Genomic DNA, 16321 nt, shown 5'->3' with positions numbered 1-16321 from the left:
TTGTTCCATAATTCCTGTTTTTTTAATCTGGGGGGTCTCAAACATTATCTTTAAAAGCCACCAAAACCTTTTTTTCTTCATGATTATCTTCAATCTTTGCACATTTAGTAATGAGTACTTCATGTTATACAAATATATTTTACATCATATTGTTAGGGGCTTTAACTTGTGGAAACGTTTTCTGAGTCACTGTAGTACAATCACATAAAACAAATGTAAAAAAAGAAAGAAAGAAAAACACATTTTCAGGAGGCCGATGTTTTCTGGTTGTTCATTTTCGAACAACAATGTTCATCACCAACAAGGAGCTAAATTTCACAGCATCAACCTAACAATCTTTAACACAGCTCTGAATAAAAACAGAGTTGTTTCAATCAGTGTTAAAATAACCTCACAGTTAATAACTTAATAAATAAAAATAAACATCTCTCACATCTTTGTGCCAGTGACTTTCAGAGTTTACTCAAATGATCTGTTCCTGGAATAAGTGCAGTATTTGATTAAAATAATCAGCAGTAATGTGAAGTTTAATCTTTTGTTTCAGTAGTCGAATCTCTACTGTGCAAATGACAGAAGCTAATTTGGAAAAATGTCTTTGGTAGTGAGAAACATCTGCTGCACGACCTTTTTAAATCCACACAGAGAATAATAATAAATAATAATAATAATTATAGCAGTAACTCTTGAGAGTAAAAATAACATTCCTGAACAGCAGTAACTCTCTTAACTCTTCTCGTGAGGATCGTTTGGCTGCAACTGCTTCTGATTCTGACTGAAAAACCAGAGATTTATCTTAGCGGGTCAAAGGTCACTCTGCGGGGCTCAGAGCGGTTAAATAATTATGTGTTGGATAAATGAGAGTGAAAGCCCCTTCCGAGTTTGACCTTTGTTGCTGTGTTTTAATGTTAGGTGGATTCACGTGTCATAAACCAGACATGATATCAGTCCATAACTCACTGTTAAAAAATGTACTATGTAATGAACTAATTACTGGAAAAACAAAAAAACCTTTTTATGACCCTATATTTTTCCTACCTTCTCAGTTCTGATTATAGATTTCCATAATAAATTAAAACCATTAAATAAGACTTTTACATAATTTAAATGGTATGATGAAAACAGGTTTTATTAACATGTCTAACATTGTAAAAAGATATATTGTTTGGAGGAGTTGTGCTGTTTTTTTAACATTAAATTGGAGCAGGGCAATTATTTCATATTTTAACAGATGTTCAGAATCAGTCCAAAACTTCTTTTGTAAAAGGTTGAATTAAAAGTAGAAATAGAAGTTTAAGGCTGTCGTGAAAACAGTGGAATATAATTAATTGTACTGAGAGATAAAACTTTTCCTGTCTTTCATTTATGAATAATTTAGCAGAATAATTACAATTAATCTTCCTGATATAACTGGCTTTTGTTCTTGTTCATGTTTGACCTGGGATCATAGTCACTACTGTGACACATTACATTTTAAATAACAGTTACTATCAGCTTTTTTAGCTGAATTTCGTAATGTGTTACTAAACAAAAATGTATTCTCTGGAACAAAAAATTAAATTAATTGAATTGAATTTATTTATTTTAATGTAAAGGGTGGTGCATTTTGGACTTTGCATTGCATCTGTAGACAGGTTTCATATTTTTGCGTGTTCATCTGAGCTGCTGTGTTTTCAATAATAATTCTAGTGCTATTGTAATTACTTTCAAATTATTTTCATTTAAATTTAACTAAAAAATGTAAGTTAGGAAATTATGGAGAAATTCCAAAACCTAAAGGTAAAGTTTTTTTTAAATCATATTTTTTATGATTTAATCTAAACTAGACATATTGTGTTTTATACACACTGCTGAGTTTGAAATGCCTGTTACTAGAGCTTGATTGAGCACAGTCAGATGACTCAGAGGACATTGTTATATTTAATAATACCAATAATAATGGTCTCAATGCGTTAACATTATGTTAACGCAGAAAAACAGAGCAACATGTAAATAACATGAGAAATCACCGGTCAGTGGTAACAGAGGCTTTGCATTAAAATCTGTGCAGATTTAAAGAGGATCTGTTTCCTTTTTAAATCAGGTAAACATCACGGCAATCATTTCTGCTGTTCTTAAAACTTAAAATGATCCACTTCTAAATAATTTTCCAGAGGCTTAAAATATAAATTATTCTTTCCGATATAACCCGTCAATATCCTTTTGTTTGTGTTCATGCTTAAACAGGAATCATCGTCACAACTGTGCACAGTCAATTTTAAACAGTTATTTTAAGCTACATTTCATTGTGTGATACTAAAACTAAACATTTTCTTTAACAGAAACAATCAGTAAATTTGTCGGTGGAAAATCTCGATATAAAGGGTGTTGCAATATATTTTTACCTGTAGACAGGTTTCACATTTGTGCATGTTCACCTGAGCTGCACTGTAATGACTGATGGACTCTATTATCATCTATAACTGGAGGCTGAATCAGAATTCTAGTTCAGCTGCCGTTTCTGTAAAATTTCACATCTCTTTTCATAAAGTTCCTACAAGTAAAAACACATATAAATATTTAAAAAGTCCATAACCTAAAATTGAAATGTCTAACATTTTGATCATAATTTGTTCTGATTAAATCTAAATTTGCCATATTGTAGAATATAATATAATATAAATATAAATAATATAAACACCAGTGTTCAGTTTGGAAATGCCTGTTCCTAAAGCTTGATTCAGCACAGTCAGTACTTTTTTAATTTAATAATGGTCTTAGTAATTAATATGTTTTAGAAAGTCTTCTTTACAAAAAGATGTTTTGCAAAAAAAAAAGAAGAAGCAAACTACAACTGACAACTAAAATATTATGAGCAACATGTACATAAAATGAGAAATCACCATTTATTGCTCAAAGAAGCTTAGCATTAATTTCTGTGCAGATTTAAAGAGGAACTGTTTTCTTTTTAAATCAAGTTCACATAACGGCAATTCATTTCTGCTGTTCTTAAACTTCAAAGTTAAATAAACCTTAATTAACCGGGGTAACTGCTGGGACTGGATTATGGAATATCAACATATTCAATCCATCCACAGAGTGAATGCAGCGTTCCCAGAGAAAAACTGATTTCCAGAATATTCAGGGCCCAGTTACACTGTTGTTATTTAGCAATGACCTGGATGGGGTTACCTCCACTTTCCTGGAATGAAAAACAAATTCAAAATCAAAGTGTATTGGGGCGCTGGTTTAGCTCAGCTGGTAGAGCAGGCAGCCCATGTATAGAAGCAACAGTCCTCGACCCACTAATCGCAGGTTTGCCTCCCGGTCTGCCGACCATTTGGTGCATGTCATCCCCCCACTCTCTGCTCCCCACATGTCCTGTTACTCTCCAGCTGTCCTACGTAATGAATTCAAAAGCCAAAAAAAATTATCTTTAAAAAAAAAAAGTGTATTTTGGGGAAAAAATGGTTGCAAAATAATTTTTCAATACAACACTAATGAGAGCACTGGGGACTAAATGTTTGTTAAAAATGCCGTAATTAAAGGAAAGAAAAAAACATCAGTATGACAGGTGATTACACATTTCTACCATACCGTATTCTTATCAACTTTTCTTCTCATTTTATGTTGAAAAATCGGTACATAAAAGTTTTCTAAAGAACAACCAGCTGTGCCTCAGCGTGTCCCCTGTACGTTCATGATCTTTTAAAATCATTACCAGCAGCAGAAGATGTCCTGATGAGCTGATTTCCCAATCATGGCTGCCGTTAACTGCACAACTCTTCCGTGTGTGTGTGTGTGTGTGTGGGTAAACCCCGGTAGCTTAAGATGCATCTGGACGGCGTCCTGCTGCTTTACTAGCGCTCTGTGGCTCTGACACAGCAATGAGTCTGGTCCGTCGCTGTATGTTTTCCTCTACTGTGTGTTAGTGTGTGTAACTCATCAGTTTATGATGTGTTCTGGCAGAACCCTGCTGTTTAAGTATCTTCCTGTGTCAAGTTTGTCTTCCCGCTCGTGTGTGTTTTTTATGATTGGATGTGTGAGTGAAAGTGAGAGTGTGTCTGTGTGTGTGTGTTCGGCTCCCTGCTGTTTGATGGCCCATCTGTGCTGTAATCCAGTTATCTGTCTCTCTCTCTCTGGCGCGCGCGCTGTCTGTCGTCTGTCTCGTCCTCCGAGGTTCACTCCACCTGAAACACAGAGGGCAGATCATGAGGAGCATTGCTAATAGATCACAGTAATCACTCACAAATCAAGATTAGAGAGACTTGTATGAACTCAGTAGTTTTTGTTACATAACTTCATCCAGACCTTTTACCTGATTTTTTTTAAATAGAAATTTTTAAGGTGCTAATTTGTTCTCTAAATACGACTACTTTTGGCAAATGTAGTCATTGGAGTGGCTTAAGAAAGAATAATTTTGTAAAATAATAATAAAAAATAAAATAAAAACACACACACACACACACACACACACACACACATACACATATGTATACATATAAATGTGGAAAGAAAAAAAATGTTCAGAAGTAAATACTATATTTAAGAATTTATTAATAAATACATAACAAATACATAAATCTACATACATTTTTTTAAAGAGAAATAACTTGAGGATATATAAAGAGAAAAGAGACTTTTATGAGCCTTTTTGATTATTATCATATTAGTTTGTGACTGTTTGTTTTACTTTGTTTGTTACTGTTTGTTTGGCTAAAATCATGTTAATAAAAGTATATTAATACTAAATACATTTAAAAATCATAATAGTAGATACTAAAACTTCCTGGCAATGCGTCCAATATTGCCACCCTTCAAACCATGCTACTGAACTTCTCTAACACCAGTAAAAACAATAAAACATTTGTAACTCTTGAGTTTCCTCGCTGACGGTCACTTTCCTTTTTAGACTGTTCTTTGGATTTTCACTTATTTTTGAAGTTGTATCTGTAGTCATCCATCTTTTCTTTGTTTGTTCAGCCATAGTAGATTACTGTTTACTCGCAACACTTGCAGAGAGCGGAAAAACAGCCGCTTAGCTCCGCCTACCCTCTCTGGCAGACCAACCACTGCTGGCTGATGGAAAACGCGTCACTAACTGGGCGCAGCTCGTGATCTTTTTCCGCGACACACACCCAGCCCATAATAATACTATATACTGCAAATTCAAAGGCTTTCATCAGTGGGCCATAGGCTCAATCACCATTGTGTTAACTCATTCGGTGATCGATAGTAACAGACATTAATTTACAAGAAAATCTTCGAGATTATCACTTTAAGGCTTATTTTCCAATCGGGCAAAGGGTTCAAACGCCCCAGGGCCCCTGAAAGCACCAGGATTACTGAGGGTCAAAGGGTCAAAGCTTGAGTAAGAGCTCAAAATAATTTGTAGTGATCATAAATATTTACCTCTAATTCACAACATAAACCTACACAGTTATGGCCTTGAGATGGGTGCTGCGTTAATACTTGATTTCAGGAAAGGGTCCCAAACTAATTTTAAAACATTGCTTCAGGTTTGTAGTCACTTGTTGCACATGAAACATCTGAAATATGTGTTTAATAAAATGACCCATACCAAAGGCCGTCAGCAAGAAGAACTGCTGCCTTGCAGATGGAGTCAGGTTAATAGAGGCCCAATCTGGGAACCCATCAGTTGTTTGACAACCGTATATCCTCTTGGAGCGTTTTCAGGGCATTTGGTGTAGCCATCAGTTATTTAAGCAAGCGATAAAAACTCCCTGTTGTGTGCGCTTGTCATTGTTTACAGTCCAACTACCAACTTGAGATGCATAAATTGAGTTGAAGCGGACAGATGAGGTTATAACCCAACTGTAAACACTTTTATGCATATGTCTTTATAGAGATTACGAAAAAGCTAAATGATTTTCAGTTGATAGCCAATGAGTCGGCAGTTTTCATTACAGCCGATGCTTCCACCTCACTCGATACACTGATTGTTTTCCTGCATACAACCGAAGCCCGCAGACACGATATATGACACTACAACTCGAACCAAACACAGAAACCACAATGTTTCTGACTCCCAAAATCTTGTTCCACGTCCACAGATTCTGTGTTCATCTGCAGAATCTTTTCATTAAGTCAAATAGGGGCCCGGTATCTCATTTGTATTGTCATAGGACAGGAACACAAACGAAATATAAAATGGAAATGAGCCTAACAGCCAAATTACAACAATAGCTCAGAGATAATCACATCTGGAGAGCACTGTGGCAGTACGCTAAGGATAAGCGCCACCAGAGCAGAACCGATCAAATATTTCCCCCGCAGCAGCAGCACCAACAACGAGAGCTCAGAGGGAGTCTGAACACAATATGTTTTTACCCAGCAGAACAGCCTGGTGGGCGCCAGGGCCTGCTCAGGGTTACTGACGTTAAGTTTCCTAAAATGTGGACAAGATTGCACAGAGATTCACTAAAAGATCACAACTACTGATGAGTGAAAAATATGAAAAGATCGGACAGCCATGGAAGCTCTGCGGGGGAAAAGCAGATGGCGTCTTCTGCTTTGCATGCACAATGTTGGACAAACCAGGAAAATTCACTCAGCAAAGAAGGCTTCAGCAGCTGGAAGAATTTAGGAGGTCAGCTTAAAGAGCATGAGTTCTCAAAGCCACATGCAGACAACTTGAGAGGCTGGCATGGTTTGAAAAGGCAGAACGGCGATCAATCAAGTCCAACAAGATTTGATGCAGCCTGAGGGGAAGCGCTGGGGGGGTGCAGAGGTGTCATCAGAAAAATCATCACCATCATTTGCCATCTAACCGTCAGGAATTAAGCTCCAATGGATAATTTAGACGTCTTGCATGACAGAATTAATCAAATATTTTAAGCCCGGGCTGAAAGCTTGATCCCTTCATGAATGACCACTTGCAAAGAATCCAGAACCAGGCTCAGATCTCAGCTGACATATGCTCATCAAGCTCATTGCACATGTCAGAGACACTGTAGCCGATGAGATAATCAAGGCCGGTAACCAAGCCCAAATATCCTCTGTCAGAATAGATTGCACTCCTGATATAATCCACGCAGAGCAGCTCTGTGTTGTAGTGGATAATATCAAACATCCATTGGTGCATCTGTCTGTGGACACCTTGGTGGTTTCTTGCTGTACGAGATTGAACAGGACAAGGCCTGGATGATAGGCTGCTGGAAGAACTGTAAAAGCACTACCTAAAATGTCTCAGACTCACGGCCAACCCTACGTCACTGAGAGCAACATGATGGAATACAATCAGGCTTTAGACAAGAACACTGGTTGAACAACATGACGGTGTTTGTACCAGCAGCAGTCACACTTCGAATCTTGTGGCAGCTGCAGCAAAACCTCTTGTGCTTATCGAAGCCCTACTACGACCCACTTTTGGGTCCTGACCCACCAGTTGAGAACCACGGATCTAGACAACCTGGTTTGGATTACAAAAAGCAGTTATGTAGCAGAGGTAAATTACAAACATAAGTCGCTATGTTCATTAAAAACATTATTAGGGCATTGTTTCTGTGGTGCTCAGATGTAATTTTAGCACGTGGGTACTAAGAAGTCATTTAAATGATCTGAGACCAAGACATTTCTGAAACACTTCTGCAGATGTAACAGGCCCAGGTACACTGGGCGTGCAGACAGATTATAATCCTCCAGAAATAATGAGCAGAGAAAACTTGCTGCCGTTCGTCTGGTCAGTCTTGCCAGAATTTATTAATAAACACACATTTGCTTTGTTTTCCCTTTTTTTCTACTTTTCAGTTATTCCAAAGTCTCTTGTTTCCATCTTAACAAATTCATAAAAAATAAACAAATTCCATAAAAAAAAGGACAGTAAAACACATTTTTCAATAATTCGATAGGGAAATAAATCCACATGCTAGACAATCAATATTATGACTTATTATGTAGGAATATAAACCCTTTTAAAAAAAATAAAATTAGTTCTGTACTTACAGTCCTGTTAAATGTTTGCACTTTAAAAGCAATGCTCTGTGTGTTTCCATTTATATGAATGACCTCAGACCAACACAACACATTTTAAACACAGAATTCCAATAAAACACTTTAAATGCATACCTAACCAAGTGCACGGGAACTGTAAACATAAACTTGGAGCGCTACATTCATCAGGAAGCTGGGGTCTAAGCCCAAAGAAAAATAGCATCCGCCACTACCAACGGCATCAACGAGGCCTTCTCTAAGGCGGAGCCTGAGTAGCTAGCATTAGCGCAACAAACTACAAAGGGAATCCTTAACAGAGCTGAAATATTTAAGAAACAATGCTGTGTTCTGCTTATTTATACACATTTGTACACATTACCAACCTGTGAAACAGGAGAAATAATGAGCACAGACAACTTGCTGCCGTTCGTCTGGTCAGTCTTGCCAGAATGACAAGCATCCGACAGCTTCTTCATCATGACAGTCCCGTTCAACATGCTCTCTGCTGCCCCCTGCTGTCAATACAAAAGCCTTGGATGACTTAGTTCAATCAGCATTACCCTAATGTAAACAGTGTTACTTATACAAAATAACAGAAAATGTGACCACATATTTTGAGGGGGGGGGGGTCACACAGAAACAGTTCAACATTATATATGTATATATGTATGTGTATATATATATTATTGTTGTTATTTGAATTCTTACTTCTTTATTTCTTATTATCATTGCTATTATTGTTTGCATTCATATTTTTTGGAGCTGTTGTCACAACTAAATGTCCCCCAGTGGGGGATCAATAAAGATGATCTTATCTTATAAAGTTAAAAGGAAAAATCACAATACTTGTGTCACTTTCTGACGGTTGGAAAACAAAGCTGTAGGTCATTCATTCTTTTGTCCAACCAATCACAGTCATCAAACATACATCCAACCAAGCTAAGCTACGTGGTGCTCGTGCTACATGCAAAACTGAGGCCAGTTGATCCTGGAGAACACATTCTCACAACGAACACTCAAATACTGCAACTTGGTCTGTGGCCAAAAATATGAAGATCAATCAGAATCAGAAAACTTTATTAATACCCGGGGGGGAATTCGGGGGTTGCACTTGCTCTTCTACAGAGTAGAAGCATAAAGAAATATAGGAAAATAGATAGAAATAGAAGAAGTAAGATATAATATATGGAGAAAGGTACCCCTGGGTACATATACCTTATCAGTTTGGCACATGGTTATACTTTAAAAATAAAGCGCTGTGCTAGTGTTTATAAGTAAGCAACAAACGTCTTTATGACTGGACTAGCAATAATCATTAACATGCTGTTAACGTTCCAAAACTACTTGGTTTAATAAGTATCAACATATGAGCCTAGTTTTGTAACTAACTAATATGTACACATATTACGTAACAAACACAGCGTATGACGTAACTAATGTACGAATGTAGCACAACCAAACCTGTCTCCTGGATGAAAGTCCTGTGTTGGTTGGATGCATCCGTCGGCCACAAAACCACAATCTGAGTGGACTTTTGCATTCTTTAAATAACCCACCGACTTCACTGAACACAAAAAAATGAGCTACAGGACAGCATCCAAGAACGACTAACGTTCCATTGACAAAGCTGCTTTTTTTAACAATTTGCTGGTGAGAACAAGCTTTTTCGGGGGATTGGGTGTCAGGGATCTTCAGGAAAATAATTCTCCAAAATGTGTAAAAAAAAAAAACGTCTCAAAAGTGCTCTTGGATGCCTCCATGGTAGAAAAAACATGATTAAGTTCCCGTCCAGTGTGAGAAGTATCAGGAGGTGTTATATAGGATGAGCTACATGTTTAACCATTAAATAATTAAGTCGTTTTTGTTCCCTGCGTGTTTGTGGAGTAGTCATTCTTCATCCACTCCTCTGCGCCCTGGAGCACATTTATTTCCTCAGCCCTGCCCCTCAGACAGCCTGAGTCCGCCGCTGCTTTGACGTATTTCTTCTTTATGACAACCATGCAGAAAGAGCCTTATTCCCATCAGCTCGTCCAACTGACAGAGCGGCGTAAACACAGATGCTCAGCACGCACAGTGATGCTGACACAGACCGACTGGCCAAAAGAATGCAGTGCACACTCAGTAGATCATCCGAGATGAAAGGCCGCTCTCATCCATCAATTTAATCGATGTACCACAAACACATAAACAAAAAGGGTGATTATAATGAAGTCTGACCCCTCACATTTGGCCCGCTGCCTCGGCCAGTCTCTGGCAAAAAACAAGGATGTTTCAAAGTAAGTTTAAGTTTAATACCCTCTGATAAACTCTCGCAGAAGATACCTGAACACAGGTAAACTAGTAGTAGGTAGTTTCTTTTCTTACATTGACAGCTGCTTGTTTTATGCGTCCCCATGATGTTCCCACGTGTGACCTTGATGACAGATTTTGGAGGCTGATTGATCCGTAATGTTGCTCTCTCCAACCCCGTTATTTCTGCAACTTTAATACAAGTTTCCTCCTTCAAATTGCTCATAATTGATCATCACAATTGGAAATGAGATAAAATCTAATAAAAGAAGAATCATTGAGACAAAAAAGAATAAAAATAGATGTGTGACGTGTCAGGGGGTTAAGCAATCGCTCCGATCAGCCTTTGTTTTCCATAAAGTTGTCCGTGTTTCCAGCAGATTTTGATGCTTGATAAAAGAGATAGTAGGCTCCCACATGAAACACTGGCTCAGGGCCGTCTTTCTGCACCATTGTGATTGTATAATAGTTAAAAGGGTTCCAAAAAAAGAGGCAAACTATTGTGGGTTTTGGTTTTGTTCAACAGAGCCTCCTTAAGCATCTGGATTCAAATGTTGATGCACCAACACCAACATGGCGTCTCCAAAATCTGCTAATGGATCACAACTGAAAAAGCGTAATAACTCTATTTTCTATCAGTCAGTGTTCTAGTCAAAGAATGCAGGTCGAGTCTTCAAGACACCATGTTCTTCCAAAGAATCCCATCAAGCTCGAACAGTCCTCCTGAGATGAATGTGGTGAAGCCCCTTGAGCAGAAGCATCCTGTGAACACTGTGTAACTGCAGCTCTGACATGTGTTTATAACTACCAACACACATGTCATCAACATGATTCACACTGCGTATTATCAACACAAAGTAGAATCCCAAAGAGCTGCCTTCGCTTTTAATTCTTCCAAACCCTCAGTCCAGTAGGAATGCACAGATGTCAGACACATTGAAAAACACTCCTTAAGACTTGTTCTTCAACATCATTTTTATATTTAGAAGTTTATTTCTAATACTGCACACAAACAACGAAACATCTGTTTTACATCAGTCCTGATCCTCGCAAGGAGTCCCAACTAACCAGAGATTTCACCCAGCGACGTTCTCGTCTGCCAGCTTCGGGTCATACAACTGCATTTTGAAGTTGCAAAAGTAAAAGTATTATAACCTAATGTTTAAGATTCAACCTGCAGGAGACCTCTCACCTTATTACAAAGACACTCTTAGATTTCAGCTCCTTGAACCTTTACTGCTGCACGGCTACAACCGCGATGATTTTTGCTGATAACTTAATAAATTAACCATCAAATCTTTGTTTTGTTTTGCCATTGTTAGCTTTGTACATTACAACAGTTTAATCTGTGAAATATTTGGAGGAAAAAAATCAAAGCTGGAAAAAAAACAGTTGCAAAAGGAATTCATTTTTCTTTGAATTTCCCCCGTAGTGATCGATAAAGGATTATCTTGTTGTCTGTTTTTTTTTGTGATCAAAAACTTTTTCATCTCTTTTCACTGATGAAAAAAGAATAATAAGAAAATCATCCAACAAAACACTGCAAAAACTTTTAGGTTCTAAACACAGAAGAAAAAAAAGAACGTCCCTGAGACGGTCATGAAAAGCTTCTTTGTGTAAAAACACGCCCTTCGAGATGAAATACCTTGTTTTAGAGAGTCTTAACATTGCAAAGCCAATGCTGATATAAATTAGTGCAGTTTGGACATCATATTTCATGCATTGTATCTAAAAACTAAAGCTTAACGCCCTTTTATCAACGTCCCAGACTAACTCCTGCCTCACACATCCACAGCCCAAGCCTGTCATCCACTTCCCAGCAATATTTATCACTTGTATTGTAGCCTCCTGGCAGAGGATGTTTTAGAGTGTATGCGTGTGGTTGTTTCCCTTTGTTGTTTTATTTTTAATTTTTATGTCCGTATGCTCGTGCTTTGAAGCCTTTGACAAGTTTCCACTCGAGTGGGCTGTAAAGACGTCTCTTCTGATCCAAGGTCACGCTGCAAACTGCAGGCTGAGAGTGCTGAGTCACGTTTACGAAATGAACACAAATATAAGTTTTAAAAAAGGGCCTCAGATGCACAAATATGTCTATGAATTACATTCTAAACAAGTAAGATATTAAGCAATAACATAAATGCATATTCAACGTGAGATAAATTGTGAAGTAATCCAAAGGAAGAGACTGAATAGACCAGCTCTGTACTGGGATGCCCCCTGGACCCTGTAGAGGTGGTAGGTGACAGGTGGATGATGGCAAAGCTGTCATGTCTCATGGAGCACAGTTCCCACCCCCTGCTCAGCACAGTGACAGCACTGGGGAGCGCCTTCAGCGACAGGCTGTGACGGGGAGATACCGCAAATCCTTCCTCCCCGCTGCAGTCAGGCTCTTCAACCTGCCTGCTCCCAGGAGAACAATAAAAACACACGCCCGAACTGAAAGTATTTCTGTGATGTTATTCTGCGCAGTACATGTAAAGAAGCACAATACTCATGTGCAATAATACTTGCAATGTGCAATAACATGTCCAACCATTTTTAAATTAGGCTGAAAAAACTTTATATATATATTATTAAATTGTAATGATAGAAATTATGATAGTGGTTGTAGTGAATTACACTTTTATGTTTTAGAGCAGCATGGCTCTTCGGCTGACATTGTGGATGTCTAGGTCACCCACATTCAGTTGTCTCTGACTACTGAATGGATTGTAAGGAAATTTGGTGCAGACATTGATGTTACCCCCCAGGCTAAGCTGTGATACCTTTGGAGAGGTTGTATCTTCCGTTATAATCTGATCAAAAATGTACTCGTCTATAGTTTAGGTAGATTAACGTCTTTACTGTCCTTAAAGGTTCAGTAAGTAACATTATTAAAACTAACTTTTTGTCACATTTGTTCAAACTGTCATTTTAAACATGCAGTAGTACATAAGAGAGATAATCATCACATTCCTCTGGCTCCTCCTACTGCTCCTGATGGCATTTGTAAGAATCCAACGCTCCTGAAACACAACAACCAATCAGAGTCGAGCAGTCTCTCAGGCTGCTGTCAATCACAGAGAGTCAGATGGGGGAGATATAACGGAGGAGGAATCGGATGGGGATGAGGTAGATGACTCGCATTTTCACCCAGATGATGAGTGTGCAAAATGTCAAACAAAAAAGATCTTCCTGAAATGTCTACGTGCAGTGTGAAGTGCTGATCGTGTGTAGTGTGCGCGTATGTGTGTGTGGCGTTTTGATGTAAATATTGATTTTCAGGTTTTCTTTATGTATTGTTCGTTCTATATTTTTCTTAAAATTAAAAAAATATATATATTGTTATTATTATTATTATTATAAATGTTGTGCTTGTGTGAACGTGTGGTGCGCATGTGTGAGCGACTGAGAGAAAGTGAGCGAGTGAGCGCTCCGGTCACAACTTAAGCCTGTTTATCCAAAATACGTATTTAAATTTAAATTTATGTTCTTCTACAGTAATCAAAATGTTAAATTGTGTTTATTATTCTGTTGTTTGTTTGTTGTATTTAATTGAGGAATTGTAATGTAGATTTTAAAATAAGCCTTTTTCAATCTGTTCATCAATCTGTTATAAAATGAAGCATTGTTACATTATTAAAACCCATAAACTTATTGTCTCAAGTCTTACTTATTATTGAAAAAATGTATGAAAATTAACAACCAATCTGCTTTAAGTATTTGCGTGTACTGATGCTTTTGCGGCAGGGGGTAAAAATGACCCCCCCCCGGCGGTTCTAGGAGGATTGGAATGTTAGCGGTTCTAGTGTTAAATGGTCTCCAGATATGAGGCAGGCTTCAGTTAGCATTTATGAGTACTTTAACTTATGAATATTAAAGCACGCTCAGCCTGAACATGAAGTGAGTCTGCAGCGAGCCTGTAAATAAAAAGTGAAAGCCGTGGACCACGGAGCAGAAGTGAACATTGTAGCGTGCCAGGGAGCCCGAGACAGTCCGATCATGAGACACACAGCACACTGTGACATAATGCTTCGCAGAGCGGAGGACGCCGCCCGGCCTAATGCGTCAACTGCACCGCCTTTGGTCTTTAATTAAATTGAAGGAAGAAACTCTGAGAGAATAAATCTCGCCTTTAAACTCCACAGGAGTCAGTCCTTGCGAGAGCTGAGACAGCTTATCAGACTGGAAACGTGATTAATGATGATTAAGATTTGTTTAAAATGTCAGATGTCTACATTACAGCTTTCAAACCAGATTAAAGTGATTGTATTTCAGTGCACAGCACAGTGGGGCCACACGACACTGACATATTACAGTAGTGACAACGTGCGTTAAAGTGTTCGCTGCACTTTTGGAAACTCTTTTATGGCCGCCTCGAGGGAGAGGCCACAGCAATCAACTTATCTGATGTGTCATTTGATTTGTGTCATAGTTACAGAGCTGCTTACATGAACCTCGAACCAGACTGGAACTTCAAAGCTCTTCCCTTACAGACACGTGAAACTACTGTGGGCAGTTTTTGGTATCATTACATCTCAAACGTTTCTCATTACAGAGCAGTAATATATCTCTCACATTATATTTAATGTCTTTTACAGAATGTGAACCCATTTCACAAACGCCCCTTATCTTGGGAAGACGTTAAATCAAACGCAGAAAAAAAAGAGTCTGCCCAGGTGAGGATATGGAGTCCATTTTTCATCATTAATACGTCACGGAGAGGGAAATGCTGAGAAGGAACTAAAGGCTGGTGCAGGTTTCATGTTAGTGGAGGTTGTAGATTTAATCTTCAAAGGTAAAACCCAAAGATCAGCTGATTTTTAAACACATAGCCCCTCGTTTTTTTGTTCTTAGAGACAATATTTTTGGGCCACAAAAGGCCCAAATTTTGTCTCCTTTTTGGTAGAGTGGTTCCTTTTGTCAACTTGCACCCAAAAGCATGCCATTGGGTATGCTAACAGCTAAATCTGGCCACAGTGCAAAAGACTATATACATTGATCAGCCATAACATGACCACCTGCCTAATATTGTGTAGGTCCCCTTTTTCTGCCAAAACAGCCCTGACCCGTCGAGGTATGGACTCCACTAGACCTCTGAAGGTGTGCTGAGGTATCTGGCACCACGACGTGAGCAGCAGATCCTTTAAGTCCTGTAAGTTGCGAGGTGGGGCCTCCATGGACCAGACTTGTTTGTCCAGCACATCCCGCAGACGCTCGATTGGATTGAGATCTGGAATTTGGAAAGCCAAGTCAACACCTTGAATTCATTGTCGTGTTCCTCAAACCATTCCTGAACCATGTTTGCAGTGTGGCAGGGCGCATTATCCTGCTGGAAGAGGCAACTGCTATTAGGGAATAGTCTTTCTATGAAGGGGTGTACTGTGTACTTCCTTAGGTAGGTGGTACGTGTCAAATTGTCAATTGTTTCAATTGTGATCAATCAATCGTTTGATCACAATTTGGTCCTTGTAAAAGTCGCTCACATCCTAACACTTGCTGATTTTTTCCTGCTTCCAAACTCATTCTCAAATTTTTTGCAACTAACTTGAGCTTTTGTTTCAGATGAAAAGCTTAATGAGGTAATTATATTTTATTTCCTCGTACAGTTCTTAAATCTGGAGATATTAATGAAAGCGATGACGTCCCGCTCCATTAAAGCAGCAGGTCTTCAGAGAACAGAGATAAATGTCACTCCGGGGAGCAATGTGAACTAATCTTTGTTTTAACTACGAGGATTACATTCACCAGCTGGAGTCTTCATCTGTGGACTGACTCTTTGTGCAGAGGCCAAGTTGCTTTTTTACTTTCTGTTTTTGTGTTCGTTTCTGCCCTCTTTGTTTCTGATAGCTGATCAGACGGAGAGATACTGCAATCATGTCCTGCTCAAAAACACTGAGTTATCTGTGAACATTATCGAACACAATCTGCTGAGGTCTTTACAATATCATACATCCATGTGAGGGTTTGCTTGGAGGAGCTTCCTGCCAGTTCCAGGAAACAGACACTCAGACAGCATTTAGATCCAGATGTAAGATTATTCTGAACAAAACAGCCCGCCTGAGGAGCAGCAGACATGTGAGCCCGAAGAGACGATTGCAGACTGCAGGGTGCAAACTTCTGC

The 16321-nt window shown here is 38.6% G+C and overlaps 1 protein-coding gene across 1 annotated transcript in view; it reads right to left on the bottom strand.

The window, feature by feature from the left end:
• Window positions 1-4098: 4098 nt before the first annotated feature.
• Window positions 4099-16321, bottom strand: part of raly (RALY heterogeneous nuclear ribonucleoprotein) — a 55066-nt gene continuing 42843 nt past the window's right edge. Inside the window, exon 8 of the mRNA XM_069678598.1 lies at window positions 4099-4166. The gene's annotated coding sequence lies outside the window, so the exon portion shown is untranslated. The remainder of the gene's footprint in view (window positions 4167-16321) is intronic.

This window comes from Semicossyphus pulcher, unplaced genomic scaffold (genome assembly GCF_022749685.1).
Source record: "Semicossyphus pulcher isolate SPU_LCO1_2020_fin unplaced genomic scaffold, fSemPul1.0.p SCAF_3, whole genome shotgun sequence".
Lineage (NCBI taxonomy): Eukaryota > Metazoa > Chordata > Actinopteri > Labriformes > Labridae > Semicossyphus > Semicossyphus pulcher.
Note: the sequence above shows the minus strand (reverse complement) of the source record. Positions and strands in the feature narration are given on the sequence as shown.